This window comes from Podarcis gaigeae (assembly GCF_964106915.1).
Source record: "Podarcis gaigeae genome assembly, chromosome: 10".
Classification (NCBI taxonomy): Eukaryota; Metazoa; Chordata; class Lepidosauria; order Squamata; family Lacertidae; genus Podarcis; species Podarcis gaigeae.
Window position 1 is genome coordinate 73,594,116 of NC_139686.1, and position 17,993 is coordinate 73,612,108.

Here is a 17,993-nt window from a genome sequence, read left to right on the forward strand (position 1 = left end):
AGGTCTACTGTGGACCTTCTTCCTGCCTCTCCCGTGCTGTGGCCTGTTCCATAGATCGGCAGACTGAGGCGAAAGCACCCAAAGCATGCTGGCCTACGCTGGTATCATCTGCTGCTCTGGGCATGTTGCAGCCTGTTTGTAAACACAGATCAAGGACTACTGAAAGACCAGCAATAATGGATTGTCTGGAGAAATTCCAGGATGGAGTGTAGAGTGGGCATGCTCCTTTGTCCTCTTCTCCACTGGTCCTCAGAGTAAATCCCATTCAAAGAACAGAATAATTAAGATATATTTTTTTGCAGTTCTGGATTTTATGTGTATTGGAAGGATTGTATTTTCCACAAGACATAAACTGAATATATTTGTGTGGAGGATATAGAAGAAGGCATTGGGGCCATTGGCAATACTTTATTCTTCAGCTTCTGGGGCTGCAGAAGGGACTGAGTGCCCTATGCTGTTAGATATATTTAAGTTATGCTTATTTTAAGTGTTCATATGTAAATAATTCATATTCCTTTGACCTGATTTTCTGGCACTAAAATTGAATGGATACAGCCCAGCACTTGACTAATGGAAAATTCAAAGAAAATAGCTGATATCCATTACAAGAGAAATCATGAAGCGCGACAAAGTTAAATGGTGCAAAGAAATGCCCTTTTAAAAAGTGGACAGAAAAGTCCTTGCCTGTTAGCTGAAAGCCTTGACTGTAGCTGTATTTTCACAAGTCTTTGTGCCTAGTGAAAATGGTTGGGTGTTCTCCCACTTCCTTCTCAACATGCCTGAGCAAGACCTAGTCTCTCGTGCCAGTAGAAGCCAGTGACTTAGTGTTATGTGTGAACTTGATCAGGCAGCTTAACTGGGTTTCTTTGCTGCCAACAAAACAAAATCAGATGCTGCCATTTGTTGCTGACTCATCACCATTGGTTTTGTCTGAACTGTGGCTTAGCACTACATGGGAATCCGGCAGCCATTCCTCGTGATGGCTAGTTTGACCAGCCTACTCTGGACGCTCAAGAAACTATCAGACTGGCTGGAAACAAAACAAACTTTGAGGAAACAAGCCATAGTTTGTTTGGTCATCCACGGGACAACGCATGGCTACCGCATAGTTTGTCAGCAAACACCGGTCTGTGGTCTAGCATGTGTGAGCCGGGCCATAGCGAGGTGTCGGACCACCTAGGCCCAGGATGCCTTAAACATCTATATGAGTCTGACTGGGTGAGAAACCCTTTTGTGTCTCGTTGTTGGTGGAGGACTATGGGGAGGCCACGAGGGGGGGACAACCGTCTCCTCTCCCTGGGGAAGTCATCTTGACCTTTTTGTTCTCCGCAGCCTTTGGCTGTTGAACCACATCACTATTGGTTTTTGTGTAATGTACTCAAAGTGAAATAAAGTGCCTTCTGGGCCACATTGCATGAGCCAGTGCTCTTTTCTCAGGAATGCACTTGTGCTCAGAGTGTGTGAGTGCGCATGTGCAGGCAGAGACACCACTGGGGCAGTGTAGGCTTGTAGCTGCAATCCTGCTCCCCTGATCATTCCCTCTATTCACCTCCTTTCACGTGCACAGTGTTAACCTTGTACTTCGCCCATTCTTGAATGTACCTTTTGCATGATAAGAAATCATTTGGAAAATCATTTGGAAATGCCCGTTTTGTGTGTGTTTCTTCTAAGGAATGTGTGATGTATGTTTTTCTCCTGAGTATTCGTGAAGGACTTGCATTCTGCGTCTGTTCGTGTTCTTCCCAGAGATAAATAATTCCCCTGGGTGAATCTTGCTGCCTCATGTACGTCCATTCACCCCTATTCCAGACAGGATGAAAGGAACACTTGGCTTGCAAGGCAGTCTCTCCCTTTGACTGGGAGACCCGGATCAGAGGTTTCTGGAGTTCTATAAGTCAGAGAGGTCTCTGCATCAAAGTGCCCACTAAGATAACACTGGGCATTGTGGTCTCTTATTGCAACAAAGTCCCTGCTGAAATGCTGCTTGCAATCACCGAGTAACAACATCCACTCAGAAGTAAGTCCTACTTGAATTCAGTTGGGTTTACTCCCGGGTAAGTGTGGTAGGATTGCTTATTTTGGTGAGCATTTGTTTTCCTTTTCTTTTTTTACTCTAACACATTGCAAGCAATACTTTGAGCTACTCTGTGTTAATCTTAAGATCCAACAGACAGACATAGGTCTTACCTATTGAATTTTTATTGGAATAATATTCTGAGTACAGAAAACTTAAACTTGGTTGTAAGGAGCAGGTGGCAGAATGAGGATGGCTTTAAAAATCTGGCATTGGTTAAATCTCAACATTCTACCCTACCCAAATGCCCCCGCCTCAAATATGATCTAGTGTGGGATTCCTTATCTGCCTATACCCTTTCATCCAAAAACCTAGACTTCAGTAAAGTTCATTTACTGTCTAGACTATAATAGTTTTATTTCATTTGTTACAAGCCCATAAACTAGCTACTAGTTTTGCTGCCCACGCATATCAGTCATCAGAACGACATGTTCTTAAGCTTAGCTACCAGGTAGGACTGTCTGTCATGAGGACATCTTCACTTGCAGTCAGTGGGAGTCTTGCATAGTCAAGTGCTAAAGCCTCTCGGTTGTGTTTAAACCAGAAAACTTTGTCAACAAGATGCTATGTCTATTAAATGCAATACATTAATGGTTCCCTTTAAATAAAAGTGTGGCAGCATATCTATAGGAAAGCAAAGTTGAATTATTGGAAGGTGTTCTCTCATCGGACCTTGTGTGTTTTCTTTCTCATTTATACTTCCTGTCTTTGCATTTTGCTCCAAGGTTTTTGTCTCTAGGTGGTTTCTGAAGCACTTCAAAAACTTTTCTGATTCTGTAAACACTCTTTAAACACACAAATTAACTACTGATCGAGCCGATAAGATGAGAAGATAAGCAGCCAGATTGGATGTTTATGGCTGCTTTCTGGCAAGTAACACACTACAGACGCTGGGAAGGAAGGTGGGGAGGATCTGGCTTCTATCTTGGGGTGTCATTCAGATGTTGATGGGGCTTTAATTGGTGGAATGGAGAAGGAAGGAATTTTTGGTTGTTCTCCTCCACTCCTCATCTGCTCTGGAGGGTCCCTCAACCTGGGATTAGGAAGGCTACAGCAGGAAAGACAAATTGCCTTGTTTTCAGCTGGGCAACGGCTGTTAGATATAACCCTCTGTCTTCAACTTGCTCTCTGTTTTAGGCTAATCTTCTTGCTTTGCTGCACAGACCTGATAGCTACAGGTAGGTAGCTGTGTTGGTCTGCTGTAGTCGAAACAAAATTTTAAAAATTCCTTTCAGTAGCACCTTAGAGACCAACTAAATTTGTCATTGGTATGAGCTTTCGTGTGCATGCACAGTTCTTCAGATACCTTCTTCTGATCTTCTTCTTCAGATATTCTGAAGAAGTGTGCATGCACACGAAAGCTCATACCAGTGACAAACTTAGTTGGTCTCTAAGGTGCTACTGGAAGGATATTTTTTATTTTGTTTAGACCTGATAGAGAATGGCTTCCTGAATAATTGCTGCCCTGTAGCGCTATTGAAAAGCATTTGCTTGATAAGTGAATGAGAAACCTAATTAAGTTCATGCAAAGTGTTATGCGTGCAGCTTCCATCTTTAGGATTTTAAAAACTACATGTCAAAAGATAGTCAGGGCCGTAAAGCAGATAACGGCACAGGCGTGGCCAAGGTGAGCTGTTCCGTTGTTTCATCCATGAACTCTGAATGGGGTCCCAGATGCACGGAGGAATGGTTGCTCCAGCATTGCCATCTTGTCATTTCCCATAATCGGCCGATCTAGCCATCCCAAGTTAAGATCTGATGCTTATGAGTTTCTCACAGCGCAATTCTAAAATAGTTGGTCAGAAGTAAGCCTCATTGAGCTCAAGGAGTCTTGTAGTATGTGTGTAACATTGCAAAAGTAACCTGCATGCACAAATAACTTGCGCTTGGGAAGCTATGGTTGCGTTTATGTGAAGGAGGGGAAAAGGGTGCAAGAGAGAGCGCATTTTTATTGCATGCCCTGTAGGTTGTCAACATGTATAAAGTGGAGCTGCTTTATTCTGCATACATTTTTTGTTCATTCCAAAATAGTCTAATTATGCTAAAGAGAAGCAGCTAGTATTGAATTAAAGACCTTTCAGCTGATACAAGGCTACCTAAAGTTGGTGATGCAAAGAGATGGATTTCAGGTAATTTCTAAGTGTAATGGGGACTATGTGAGGAGACAGGAATAAATGTCTGGACTCATTCAAATCCATGTTGGTTTCCAGAGCCCAAGAACAATTAGATTTTTTTAAGGTTGGAAGCAGATAGTACATTTTAGAGTTGTAAGAGGCTTCATTCCCAATGTATAGGCACACTAATTTTGTTTCATTATTGCCTTTAGGTCAGGAGCTCCCCAACACCACTGTTGCTTGACCAGCTGCAAATTGCCGAGGTCTTGGTGGAGCATTTCATGATTTTTCTGTCTCTTGTAACAGTTGTAATGCACTGCTCTAGATGCTGTCTGGTTTTTAATTGCATTTTTACAGTCATGCTGCAGACTGCCTGAATGAGCAGAGCAGAGTTTTGGGACCCGAGCTGTAGGCTAACCAAAGTTGGTTAACCAAAGTTGAGACAATACAAAAACATACGGATCACATGTGCCTGTTTCGTACCTGATGTTTTTGTGTTGCTTGGATGTGTGAGCCATCGCTTTGGGCGTTGCAGTGCGAAACGCCACACTTTTCGGTGGAGTCTATTAATATGTTCAGTTTATAAGCCAACCATCGAGTGAGTTGTCTCTCTTCTCTTGAGTACTGGCAAGGTCAGCACCTTCAAATGGACCAATCTGCCTTCTGAAAGTTGAGCTCAACACTCCGCTCTGTTCACAGAGTCTTTCCTGTAGATTTTGGGTTAGCGTAAAAACAAGGCTGCAAATGGGCACCAGCCTGAGCAAAGGTGACCTCAGTGCCAGGAGGTTTTTTCTAAACTGGAAGGAAATTGGTTCTGTTTTTCATCTTGGTTCTGTTTTTCATCTTAAAATGGCCAGAATCGGGAAATGGGTTTTATGTATCCCATCCTGGAATTGTTCACTTGATGAAGGTCTGAAATCCTTTTAATATAACATTTGGAAGGGGGAGCAATCTAGTAGCTGTTGTGAATGATTAGCAATTAAATTATTTGCCTTAAATGGTTCCCGAGGAAGACCTTTTGGGGCCATAATGCCTTGGGCCCTGAAGGAGAGCCCTGCTGGACCCGGCCAAAGGCTCCTCTAGGCCAGCCTCCCGTTCTCACAACTCTCCCCTCTTGCGTTCTCCAGCAACTGCGATGCATCAGCTCACGTCTGGACAAGAAGATGCACACAAAAAGACTGCGCACTCATGTTGAGAGGTCCCATGTGCCCTCGGGAGGGAGAAAGGGCTATTTCTGTTTTCCGTGGTATGAGAGTGATATGAGCAGCCACTGCCCAATACAAAGGTCAGCAGCAAACGTTGGTGCGGTGGTCTTATTTCCTGGTAGGAAAGGGAAGGATTGTGCCATGGAGACATTGGAACCCACAAACCTCCAGGGACATCTGACTGTGGGAACTCTTTTGCCAGTGAGTTTTAAGCCATCAAAGCTGGAAAAGTTCCAGCCTGTGAAAGCTCTGCCCCGTCATCGGTTGAGCATCTCCCGAGATGGTTCAGAAAAAATTTCCCCATTAGCCTCTGCAGATATTTTACATGTCAGTGGTTCATAAAGGGCTAAAGTAATTAGAAATGCTCCTTGCTGTGTGTTTGTAATCTTTCCCGTACAGATGCTACGGCTACAGAGGATATCAGAAAGCAAATGTGTTCCCAGGTAATTCAGAGTTTTCTCCATCGAGAATGCTGGAGATTTTAAAGCCATTAAACTTTAAATTTACTGTGATCAGAATATGTACAGTTAAACACAAAAAAATATGGTATTTAATTCATTAGGAAGGTGACAAAATATCCCTAAGTGTGCCTTTTTTCAGATATTTAGAGAAGAATAAAGTGTTGCTTATTTTGCAAAGTGTCCAGAATGTCCAGAATGTGTCATATTTTAACAGCTGTAAATGTGTCCTGACACCTTTGTTTCCAGTAGTTCTTTTAGAACTCTGGAAACCTTTAACCTTCTTCTTAACTCAGTTTGCATTGTGCTTCTGCCTGTTTCCAGCTCCTTTCTAGATAATGATGAGACAGTGGGTCGGTTCAGAGGTAGCGTTCTGAATCCCCGGAACCGTGGAACTGTGGTTTAAGGAACTGGGACTGTGTCGCAGGCTTGTGCCACCCCCCCCCCCGCTCCCCTCCACACTTCAATTCAATGGGTTACTTCCTCTTCGTTATTACTTGCCTACATCTGTACCAATTGTGGGAGAGACATGCTTGCATCCAGGCCTCAGGCTTGCACACTGGTTTGGAGGGCAGGCACAAACCATAGTTTTCCAGTACAGATCTAAGTAACAAAGAAGAGGAAATTACAGATTAAATTGGAGTGTGGAGGGGAGCAGAGGGGGAGGAATGGCACAAGCCAGGAGCCTATCCAAGCCAGTATGAGCCTGAGGTTTGGATGCAACAACGTCTGTCGCCCAAACAGAGCCCTTTTTCTTTAGTGCTCTTGGGATGCCAGGATTACAACCCTTCCCGCCCCAGTCTGGGACGTGCCCTGCCCTGTCCTCTTTGCCCTTCAAACCCTTTTTACTTGAGCGAGGCATGACCAACCCTGTGACTTTAGGTTGGGAAACAGGTTTGCTCCCTCTTAGTCACTTCCGCAATGGGCTGCCTTCACGGGCTTAGTCAGGGTCAGAACAGGATGCAAAGTGTCTGTGTTACAACAACACCTGTCTCCAAAGTGCCTTAGGAAAGTTCCAGGGTGGGCAAAGGAGACAAAGCGCACAAATTCTGCCTTGTTGAAAGCCACCTGAGACATTTGAACTGCAGACATGGTGGTTCTGAGCGCACTAAAAAAGCTGAGGAAGTCCTCACTTTGAAGAGAAGTAGAAGCCCCTTCCGCTCTCTGTCCTCTTCAAGTCTCCATTCTGCATCCCACCAACAATACCTAGAGGAGGAGGAGGACCCACGACTAGGAGGTGGAACTTAATTCTTGCAAATTTCTTCAGTCTTAAAAATATGTTTTTGGGTGTGAGGAGTTCAAGTTTGCTGTTATTTTTGTGATTGGACAACATTTAGCTTGTTAGTTCTACATTTGATGAAGAAGCACATAAACTTCTTTTGGAAAACACCAAAGATTTTTATTTTTACATTCTGAAAATGTCAGGTAATGCTAAATAGTTGTTGTTGTTGTTGTTGTTGTTGTTTATTTATTTAACCACAAGCACTTGGCAGTCATTATTAATGATTTCAGTGCAATTTTACACACATTTTACTTACCTAGCAAAACTAAATTACAGTATAGTAATTTAGTGCAAATATCTTTTGAATTCTCAGATCACGTTACAACTTTTTAGCACCTCTCATTTTTGGAAATTGAAAAATTGAACCCACCCGAATAGTGTGTCATGAAGACAGTTGTGAAGCACTTATGACTACACTAATTAATACAGGGTAACTGTTTCACGTTGCTCGCAACTAGTCACACAGTTTTGCCGTGTGGCATGTTCCTTGCTCAGGTTTTGAGCCGTCCATCATGGCTGGTTACTAAAAAAACCCTCCCTCTCTTATGCAGCTTTCCGCTCCCTCAAACCTCAGCTGTCAGTCAGCAGTCTGTGGCCACTGAGCATGCTCAGTCCTGATTGGGCTATTCTTGGGGTGCCCCCTCACTTAGCTTTTTAAAGTTTGTTTTTTGGCAGATCTGCAAATCTTGGGACCCTGCCTAGCATGTGGGTGGCTGATGCTGTTTCGGCAACACCACAAATGCAGGGAGGGATCCTCTGAATCAGGCATAGGCAAACTCGGCCCCCCAGAGGTTTTTTGGCCTACAACTCCCATCATCCCTAGCTAACAGGACCAGTGGTCAGGGATGGTGGGAGTTGTAGTCCCAAAACATCTGGAGGGCCACTGAGTTTGCCTATGCCTGCTCTGAATCGTGTTTACCTGTTCCCCTGATGTGCAAGGAGGCGTATGGCAAAACAATATTTGATTAAACCACCTGCTCTCATTGGGAGAAAAAGTCAAATAGGGCAGCCTAATGCAGAGGGCACCTCACCCAGCAGGGAAGTTATGCAAAGCGTGGCAAGGCAAAGGTAGGCGTTCAGATGTCTAGCACAGGGTGTTTCCTCCCTCCCTTTTAACACCACTTAAAAAGAGTGTCAGCTGTCAAGGAGTTGGTAACTCTAGGTTTTCTCCGACTGAAACCTTCCTAAACTCAAATGTGGCATTTGTGTGAAATGCTCTTTGCATGGAAATGCACACTTTACAAATGCCACATTTTAACAAATCCTGTAAGGTGAGCCAGAATTGTTTATTTTGCTTGCATCGCAGGTGGTGGTGGAGGCAGCCTCGCAGTGGGGGTGGTTCAACTAAGCTGCTTGCCAGGATATTATTACTAAATGGGGTTTTTGTGTATGAAAAAATCATCATCATTTTGGGGTTTTTGGGGGGCTTTTTTGCTTAGTGTGGAAACTTAAATTATCTAAGCAGCCAATGCATGTTGCTGCACTAAAGTTTAACTGAAGCACAACATTTTTAACACTATGGGTGCATTTTAAGCTTCATTTTATGTTCCCTTGGGCTTTAGTGTACAGTGGGATGGAAAGCAGCTTATAAATGATTATATTAATGTGTTTTGTCTGTGTGTTTCACAACCATGCTCAGTGCTGGAAAGGCCTTCTATTGGCTAAGAAGCCAAGGAAGTTGTAAAATAATTGTGGGGAGTTGCAAACAATTGTGGTGGTTGGAGCTTAAGAAATGTAGACCAACTGTCAGTTCTACGGAGGCTGAGAAAGGGGAACCTGTTTGTTTTCTGGGAATCTGCTAGAAGGCCAAGCCCTTCCTGATGTGTAGTATTAGAATAGCAAAACTGAATTCACATGAACAATATGGAAGCCATATATTTCTCTTGAAGCTCTGGATACCCAGGATGGGACCTGTTTCTGAAGTGGCCAGTTCACAGATGCAGTTCTTGTTTGACTACTCTAAGGACATTGGTAGGGTTTTAGCATGTGTAGACAGGAAGATGGGGAGTGTGGGGTCTTAGGGGAGGGGTGGAGCCTCTGGTGGGGAACACATCATGCTTATTCTGGGGTAGTTTGTCTACCTTTGGTCCCTACCCTGCACTCAGTTCTCACCTGTGACTCCTAGAAGCTGTCAGCATGTGACAGTGGCCACACTCTGGGAAACAGTTTCAACTGGCCAAACCAAGTGAGGGTAGCCGATAGGTCTCAAACCCTCAGTGAGTTAGGAACTCACTGCATGGGAAGACAACCTCTGGCGGATTGAGGGGACAAGACCAGTCATAGGACCAATGGTCAAGAAGGCGGTTTCTGCATGTGCTGTAGAGAGAAATGAGGGGCGGGTGGGGCTTGTCTGCCTGTGAAGGCAGCCCATCTAGGAGAAGGAAAACTCTGATCCCAAACCTCCGCTGGCTTGAGGGATATCTTGGGGAGAAGAAGAAAGGGCTCAGGAGTAAGCCCTGCAGGGATCTGGAGTGGAGTCCATAAGACAGTTGGATGGCACCTTGTGTGCCTCCTTCCAGCAGTTCCTGCAGCCAAGCTGGTGCTTTCCTTTGGACCGCATCAGTGAGGCCGAGAGGAGGGTCCTGTTGTCTGGGCTTCCCAGGACTTCCAGACACGCTGCCCAGGCTTGTGCCCCAGGGAGGACACTTCAGTGCTCCTGAAGCAACGGTTTGACTTCACCCCTTGAGAAGCACTCCATTGTCCCTTAAGACAAACAGATGCCAACAACAAGAATACAGGAAGATATATGCTGGGTTTTCTTGCTTGTGTTCCAGTCCGCTCTGTAGGATTCTCAGATTTGACTACCGCTGTTTTGAGAGTAGGGGCTGCTGTTGTCTTCCTGGTTCTCATACCACTTTGGAACTAACAGAATAGCAAGAGCACCTGGCTCAGGTGTGGCTGACATAGGAAGTAGTTTTATGCTGACAAACTATACTGGCCTAGTTTGGGCAAAATATGGCTTACCAAGACTGCCTGGCACATGCAGATTACACCTACCTTGCTCTACCCAAGGCTTCTTAGCATGGCATGACAGCTAAGTTAAGAATAAACCTTAGCTTCAGATTGTCGTTAAGGAAGAGATTCCATTTTCCAGCAATATGATAAGCTAAACCTTGGCTCAGCTGCTACGCTGAGTTAAAAGGCCCAGGGAGGTGGCACATTGCTGTTAAGCCATGGTTTGGAAACTCGGCAAATGTGAAGGTATGGTTTGTTTTGGCTTGCAGACCATGACTTGTTTGACCACCAGGTGCTTGCCAAGCTGCAAAGGAGCAAGACAAGAGCAGGTGAGACAAGACAAGAGCAGCTTTGGAGAAACAAGGCATGACTTGTTTTCTCGTCTGTTGAGCAACCCATAGTTAAAGCAAGCTGTCTTTAGCATTCTGTGTGAATGTAGCCAACAGTTTTATCCTTGAACTATCTAAATGTGTTTCCTCCTATATCAAGTTCCTTTTGGACAATTATATTTAAATAAAATACTAATAAAAAGCAGAGGTCCTTCTGAATATCTTGCAACAGCATTTGTAGTTAGCTGTAAGCATTTTGTCAGTTTTGGGTCAAATAGTTTATGAGCAACTAATGCTACCAGCCTCTAGGCAAAGTATACATTTTCCCTGAGTGCTTGGTCTCTGCTACAAAATGCATGTGTTCTGGTTTGCGAACGTTCTTTGGAACCCGAACGTCCAACACTGCTGACGCGGCTTCTGATTGAGTGCAGGAAGCTCCCGCAGCCAATTGGGAGCCGTGCCTTGGTTTCCGAATGTTTTTGAAAGTCGAATGGACTTCTGGAACGGATTCCATTTGAGTGTATACATATCCAAAGATAGAAGAAATGCCTATCTTTCTCCGCATTTAATGTCTTCATTAAATAGGAAAGCATTCAATATATAAAATAGACTGTGTTGTTAAAGACTTTACACCACACAGGGTCATCTTTTTGGTATGGTTAGGGTACTCCAAATGTACCTGAAATGGAGCCATCCGTTTTCTTTCCTGTTTGGGTGAGCCAGACTTAGAGCTGAAAAATGGGAAATGGTAGGAAGTGACTAGTGATGCTATAAAGGTAAAGGTACCCCTGCCCGTCAGGGCCAGTCTTGACAGACTCTAGGGTTGCGCACTCATCTCGCTCAAGAGGCAGGGAGCCAGCGCTGTCCGGAGACACTTCCGGGTCACATGGCCAGCGTGACGAAGCTGCTCTGGCGAGCCAGCACCAGCGCAGCACACGGAAACGCCGTTTACCTTCCCGCTATAAAGCGGTACCTATTTATCTACTTGCACTTAAGGGTGCTTTCGAACTGCTAGGTGGGCAGGAGCTGGGACCGAAAGACAGGAGCTCACCCCGCCCGGGGATTCATAAGCATTGGCTAATCAGTGCTGGGAGTTACAAAGTCCTTCTGAACAGTTAAGTGTTTAAGGGCTGTTTGAACAGATTGCATGATTCAACAAAAGTTGTAACCAGCTTAGGCAGAAAGGGTTTTTAACGCCCCCCCAGCACAATTCTAAATCTTGTTGTCTCGCAGCACAGTGGTCCACATAGTCTGCCCAGCTTTTAAGAATGAGCAGCAGACAATAGGATAGGAAGGCTGTACCAGCCTGTAGCAACAGCCTTCCCACTCGGAAGTTGGGAATCCTGGATAACAGACGTTTAAAGCACTTACACAATGCAGACGCATTAAAGACTTCATATTAATTCAAACTGCTGTCCTGTATGCATATTAACAGCAGAAATGTTACGAATATGGTATGAAATGGAGAGATTCCATACACCCTGCAGCTGCACTGCCAGCCCAACTCTGCAGTTGAAAAGATAGGTGTGCAGCCGGTGAGATCCGCACCCTGCTCCTCTCTAGACCAAGGCAGACCAAGCATCCTGCATCTGGGGGGCCCAGAGGAGGCTGTGCTACTTCCTCCTTTTCCTTTTCGTAATGGGCACACCTGGCCCCCCTCTAGTCTGCTGCATGTTGCACTGGGGGGTGGGGCGGAGACAAGAGTGGCCACTTCTCTCCGGAGAAGTAGGTGAAGGAGGGCAGCCCCCAACCTCTGTCTGCGTTGTGGGGGGCTTAACTTTCTCAAGTGAGCAGGAGGTCAATGGGAGGGAGGAAGGGCAAGTCTGTCTACTTGTTTTGACTCTGGGCTTGCAGGGATAGAAGGAAACTGGATTTCATAAACTGGAGCAAAAATTTTCTTGATGTTCACATTTGGTCAGATCCAGGTAAAATGGTAACCATGTTGGGGTGTGTGTTTCTTTTTCCGTGTTTAAATGCATTTTCTACTTCAGTTACCACTGGGTGACACTGTTTGACTAGATACTTCTGGTTTCCAAAAAGCTTTGAATTTGTGTTTAAAGATGCTGTCGTGCATAGCCTGATAACTTAACCCATACTAGTTCTAATCTTAAAAGTACCCAGAATAATTCCATGGATGCATTATGGAACATCTTTTCAGTGGTAAAATTCTGAAGTAAACAAGCTACGAGAGAGAGAGAGAGAGCACATTCTCTACAGATGTAATGTTCATCTGCATGTTAATGAATTTCTGATTAATTTTTGGAAACAGGAGACTATCATTTGGAGATGCGTAATGCTGTTTGGGTTTCCTTCCCCTTCCAGTCCTCCTGTTATGCATGGTTTCAAGTTTCATAAGCGATGTTGACGGTGCTTGCCGCATGGCTATTTACTTAGGGATGCATTTTTATAATCGCTCATATTTTTTAGAATAACTGTTATCATGCTGTAGTTAATTTAGGATCTTGGGTCCAGGGCTTGATCCCAGTTATGTGGACCCTGAATAAGAGGTTCAGTTTCAACCCCAATCCCAGCAAGACCTCTTCCTCTTTGATTTACTGTTTTTCTAGGCTGTATTTCATTCAATTGAATCCCAAAGCAATACAATAAATAACAATAACATCATAAACCAGTCAAAACAAAAAAAATTCCTTCCAGTAGCACCTTAAAGACCAACTAAGTTAGTTCTTGGTATGAGCTTTCGTGTGCATGCACACTTCTTCAGATACACTGAAACAGAAGTCACCAGACCCTTCTATATAGTGAGAAGGTGGGGAGGGGTATTACTCAGAAGGGTGGTGGGAATGGGTGATTGGCAGATAGCTGTGATGAGCCTGTTGACGACTCTTAACGACTGCAATAGGTCTTACAGGAAAAAGCAAGGGGTGAGAAGGTGAAAAATGGCTTTGTCATGTATAATGAGATAAGAATCCAAGGTCTTTGTTCAGACCAGGTGTCTCCATGGTTTTAAGTTTGGTGATAAGTTGCAATTCAGCAGCTTCTCTTTCCAGTCTATTTCTGAAATTCCTTTGTAGTAAAACAGCTACTTCTCACTATATAGAAGGGTCTGGAAACTTCTATTTCAGTGTATCTGAAGAAGTGTGCATGCACACGAAAGCTCATACCAAGAACTAACTTAGTTGGTCTTTAAGGTGCTACTGGAAGGATTTTTTTTTGTTTTGACTATGGCAGACCAACACGGCTACCTATCTGTATCATAAACCAGAACAGAACATCACAAATGCAGCATAGATCATATGAAATAATTAACAAGTCATCAATAACATAATTACAATTGGTAAAGCACTCTTTCAGCCATGGCCTTCCTCACTTAACTTCAGATTACTAACTGACCCCCCCCCCCCCAACTCTTTTGCCTTTAGCTACAGACCATTTGCAGAAACGAGCTGGGGAGCAATTCACTCTTCACAAAACTTAACACAGTTAGAATTGCTTCCCTCTAACGCTGCCTCTTGAATCTTTCATGTTTCGACTCTTCTTTAAACAAGCATGACTTTACTGGCCTTGTAAGAGCAAAGCAGTCTGTACGTGCTCAGAGGCACAGTTTGCTCTGACTCCAAGTGAACTGGCAGGTGACCAGAGCAAGAGGCAGGTGAATGAGATGGCTGAGTGAGTTGAGTGGGCAAGCATAGGGAGGTGAGAGGTTTGTGGCCTCCGCTCACCTCTTCGCCTGGAAAAGTTGACACAGAAATAAATTTTAAATAATCTTCATTGTTTAGACCAGCCTTCTTCCTCAACCTGGTGGGGAGCTGCAATCGAAAACAAGATTGGGGAACCTGGCCTAGAAGGCCTTTAGGGAAGGTCTGTGAAAGACACCTCATTGCTTTCCCTGAGGATTTCTCACTCAGCTCCCCCTGAGAAAATTGAGCTATCTCAGCTTGAACCGTGGTTGAGCTTTCTTTGTGATGGACCCACCTGTCTTTTTGGCCTCAGCCTGAGCAGGGCAGCTTGCAAGGGGGAATATTGGGGAATCCCAAGCAATTTATTCTTATCTGTTAGCTTCTGCACAAGTAAAGGTCCTGCAGTGAATGCTGGAGGAGGAAAACCGACTCCCCATTGAAATGCTGCAGTTAAGTGGAAAACACGGGAAAACAGCCCGTGTCTCAAAGCTAGTGAGTGAGCTTCTCTAACATATACAGTCCTGAGAAGCTTTTGCAGAATTGTTTGAGGTAGCTTCTCTTTTATATTTCCCAATGATGTGACCTTGTGGGAAATTTTCCTATGCAAATTAAGGTAATTTGAATTAAAGATTGAGTTATCATTGGGGAAAGTTATGATGGTCTAGAAGAGTGATCTAATTTGGCAGGTTTATTTTACACAGGAAACTGAATTGTACAGAGTCCCTCCCTGGAGATGCCAGCAGTGGAACCTTGCGAAGCAGACCTTCCGCTGAGCTGCAGCCCTTCCCCTGACTTTTAGCAAAGCTGAAAACTGGGAAGTTGCTGTGTTTGCCTAATACTGTATTTGCAATGGGCACCCATTCATTGTTACTAACAAAGTTATGAAATGGATTTTTTTTCACAGAAAAATAAAGCGTGGGAAAACATTTCACCCATATCATTGGTCTTTCCCAGCAAAGGATTTGCAGGATTTTAAATCTTTTACATGGGGTGATTAGTGCATTTGTTGCTTTAGTACCTGAGACCCACTGAAGAAATATATTTCTAAGTAAGAAGACAGGTGCAACTAAGAGACTCCCCCACCAACTAGATAAGCTCCCTCTGCCTTCCCAGCCTGTGTGAATTAAGCTCGGGGCTTCCCAGGCTGCACGGCCGTAGCTAATGGCTCCATTAACTGCTGGAGTAACTCCTGCCACATTTCCGGGATCTGACAGGGCACCCAACTGACCAGGCTTGCCACCAGTCACATTCCGGGATAATCCTCTGGTTTTATGTTTCGGGCATGGCTGGCCTAATTGCATGTCTCTTGCCAGGATCGTAAAGTTCACCTTAGTTTCCCCCATTAATTCTACACGGAGTTGAGTGGATTTGTGAGAAAAGCCTCCTGCTATAGACAAGAAAAGGTAAACAGTAATTAACAGCAAATGTTTGTGCAGAGACTGGGCGATTTAAAAGAACTACATCAGGCTGGTGCAGCCCAGTGCCTTGCAGATTCCATGGAAACCTCTGTTGCTTGACTTGTGGCATTGCTACGGCATGGCCTAACAGTCCAGCCCATGCAGCAAAGGGCGTTTTAATGGGCGCATGATCAGTTACTCCTGCACATGGCCCCTTGTCCCTCTGGCAATTAGCTTACTCCCTATACAATTGGGAGATAGGAGTGCATGAGGTTTACAAAGTGCAAGAAGGAATTTCTGATGTTGGGAAAAGGAAAAGCATCAATGAGGCTAAAGTGATTTACACATCTTTGCATGCTCACAGTATAAATAATTGTATCTCTACCATGAGAGAGTGAGAGAGTGTGCTGTGTGGGAGCTCACTTGTTGCTTCAGATTCTTTTATCAAAAATATGGAAAGAGAATGTAAATTATTTGCGTGTTCTCTACTTCTGGTTCTGTGCATTCTCTGTCTTGGTATTTGTTGCTTTGGAGTGTTCACAATTCTGCATTATCTTTTAAACCTTGTTGCGACCCTGTAAAGTGGGTTAGGGAGAGGTTCTCGGATGTGGCAAGATCCAACCTCCCCGAGATCTCTCCTTCCTCCGCAAATCAGATGTCTTAATTTGTAGCTCAGTCTCTTGGCCAGTGGCTATAGGTCTGCATAGGGGAGAAGCATTTATGTCAGAATTTTCTTTATTTGCCGTATTTGTCCGAATTGACAAGCCGCCTTAAGCAGAACGGAGGGAGACAGCCAATAAAGCCTTTGGCTCAATAGAAATCCTCTTGCGCAATGGGGCAGATATTTGGGGGGGGGGGTATGCATGGAAGAACTGCAGCAGGAGAGGAATCCTTGTTGCATGAGTGGAGGCCCTCTTAGGGTTACATTGGATCTCACCCAGAATCTCCTAAAATGTTACAGACTTTTGCCTTGGGCTCAATGAGCGCAGGTTCTGCAAGCCCTTTAACATGGAACAAGACATATTTCTAGCTTAATAATTAAACTGGGCTGGTGGTTCTCTGATATTTACATTCCTTAAATAACCAAAAGCGAAACCACACCCTGCTGTCTTGGCTTAACTGTGGCTGTAGTTTTTCTGCTTTGGTGAGTTACTATGAATTGTGTTGTTTTATGGTGAAATGTCTGAAACTCTAAACTTCCCAGTACACATAACTGAGAGTCAGGAGTGGTGGTAGTTCTTTTAAAAACTTCTTTAGCTTGTCTCTGAGAGACTCTTGTACTATAAAATGTTTACCTTTCGAAATGAGTCCCACATGCTTATTCCAACAAGAAAAATTTTCAAGTAATGGACAGAATTCAAGAAGCATAGAATTAAGGGAGTTGGGATATCATGGGGCAACTAAGTACAGTGGTACCTCGGGTTAAGAACTTAATTCGTTCTGGAGATCCGTTCTTAACCTGAAACGGTTCTTAACCTGAAGCACCACTTTAGCTAATGGGGCCTCCTGCTGCTGCCACGCCGCAATTTCTGTTCTCATCCTGAAGCAAAGTTCTTAACCCAAGGTATTATTTCTGAGTCTGTAACCTGAAGCGTATGTAACCCGAGGTACCAGTATATTTTTTTCCAAATTTCAAAGCTGCACCTCTGGGATGTTTTGGAGTCAGTTGTTTGCACTATTTGGAACTACTTTTACTCAGAGGAGGTGAGGGTTGACTTGTTAAACTCCAGAGGACTCAGAAAGATAATTGAAGACTCATGCTTCTTCAAAGGCTACAAGATGACATCTGGTGTAGACCCATAGAAATATTATCTTTGGGAACTGTGTGGTAAAATAAAAGTGGAAAATAAAAGAAGCTATGTCTCTATTTCCTGGTTGTTTTTGATTGTTGGGGCCTTTAATTGTTTCTGTCTGCAGGAGCGGATGCTGTTTGCTGCTCCCCCCAGGCATCTAGTCGGCCACTGTGAGAACAGGATGCCGGACTAGACGGGCCCTGGCCTGATCCCACAGGGATGTTCTTATGAATCAGCTTATTTATTCTCTGTTCACTTAGTCTGTTCATATAGTTCCCTTTGTGCCAAAGCACACAAGGCTGCTTACACTTTATAACATTGGTTTGCAGTCTGAGGGAGCAAAAGGTACAAAAGGAACTATGCAACTTGTTTTGGGGTGTTTATAACTTGGAGTATGGTAAAAGAGCCTAGGAACCCATGATGCTGCCTTATAGCGAATCAGATTACTGGGCCATCTAGCAAAACAGTGTCTCTGGTGACTCTCGCAGGAGCTGTCCAAAGTCTCGGGGGCCACTTTCCCCGCTCTTGCTGGCTGAGATTTTTTTAACGGGATGGCCCGGGGATTCTCCCTGTGACAGCTGTGTTTTGCCGCTCGCAATGGCATGAACTTCTCTGAATGCTTGCAATGTCTGAAGTTGCTCCAATTCCTGCATAGGATGGAGTCCTGAATAGTAAAATGTCCTCCATTTTATTTTATTAATTTTTTTTCATGGTGTTTTGGTCAGAAACATTTTAGGAAAGATGTTTA

General features: G+C 44.2%; 1 protein-coding gene across 5 annotated transcripts in view; it reads left to right on the forward strand.

The window, feature by feature from the left end:
* Window positions 1-17,993, forward strand: part of FAM107B (family with sequence similarity 107 member B) — a 98,298-nt gene that overhangs the window by 61,453 nt on the left and 18,852 nt on the right. Inside the window, exon 1 of one of the 5 annotated variants that reach the window (XM_083701667.1) lies at window positions 16,549-16,596. The exons of the other annotated variants lie outside the window; for them this stretch is intronic. The gene's annotated coding sequence lies outside the window, so the exon portion shown is untranslated. Of the gene's footprint in view, window positions 1-16,548; window positions 16,597-17,993 lie in introns of those variants that run through there. 5 annotated transcript variants of the gene reach the window in all.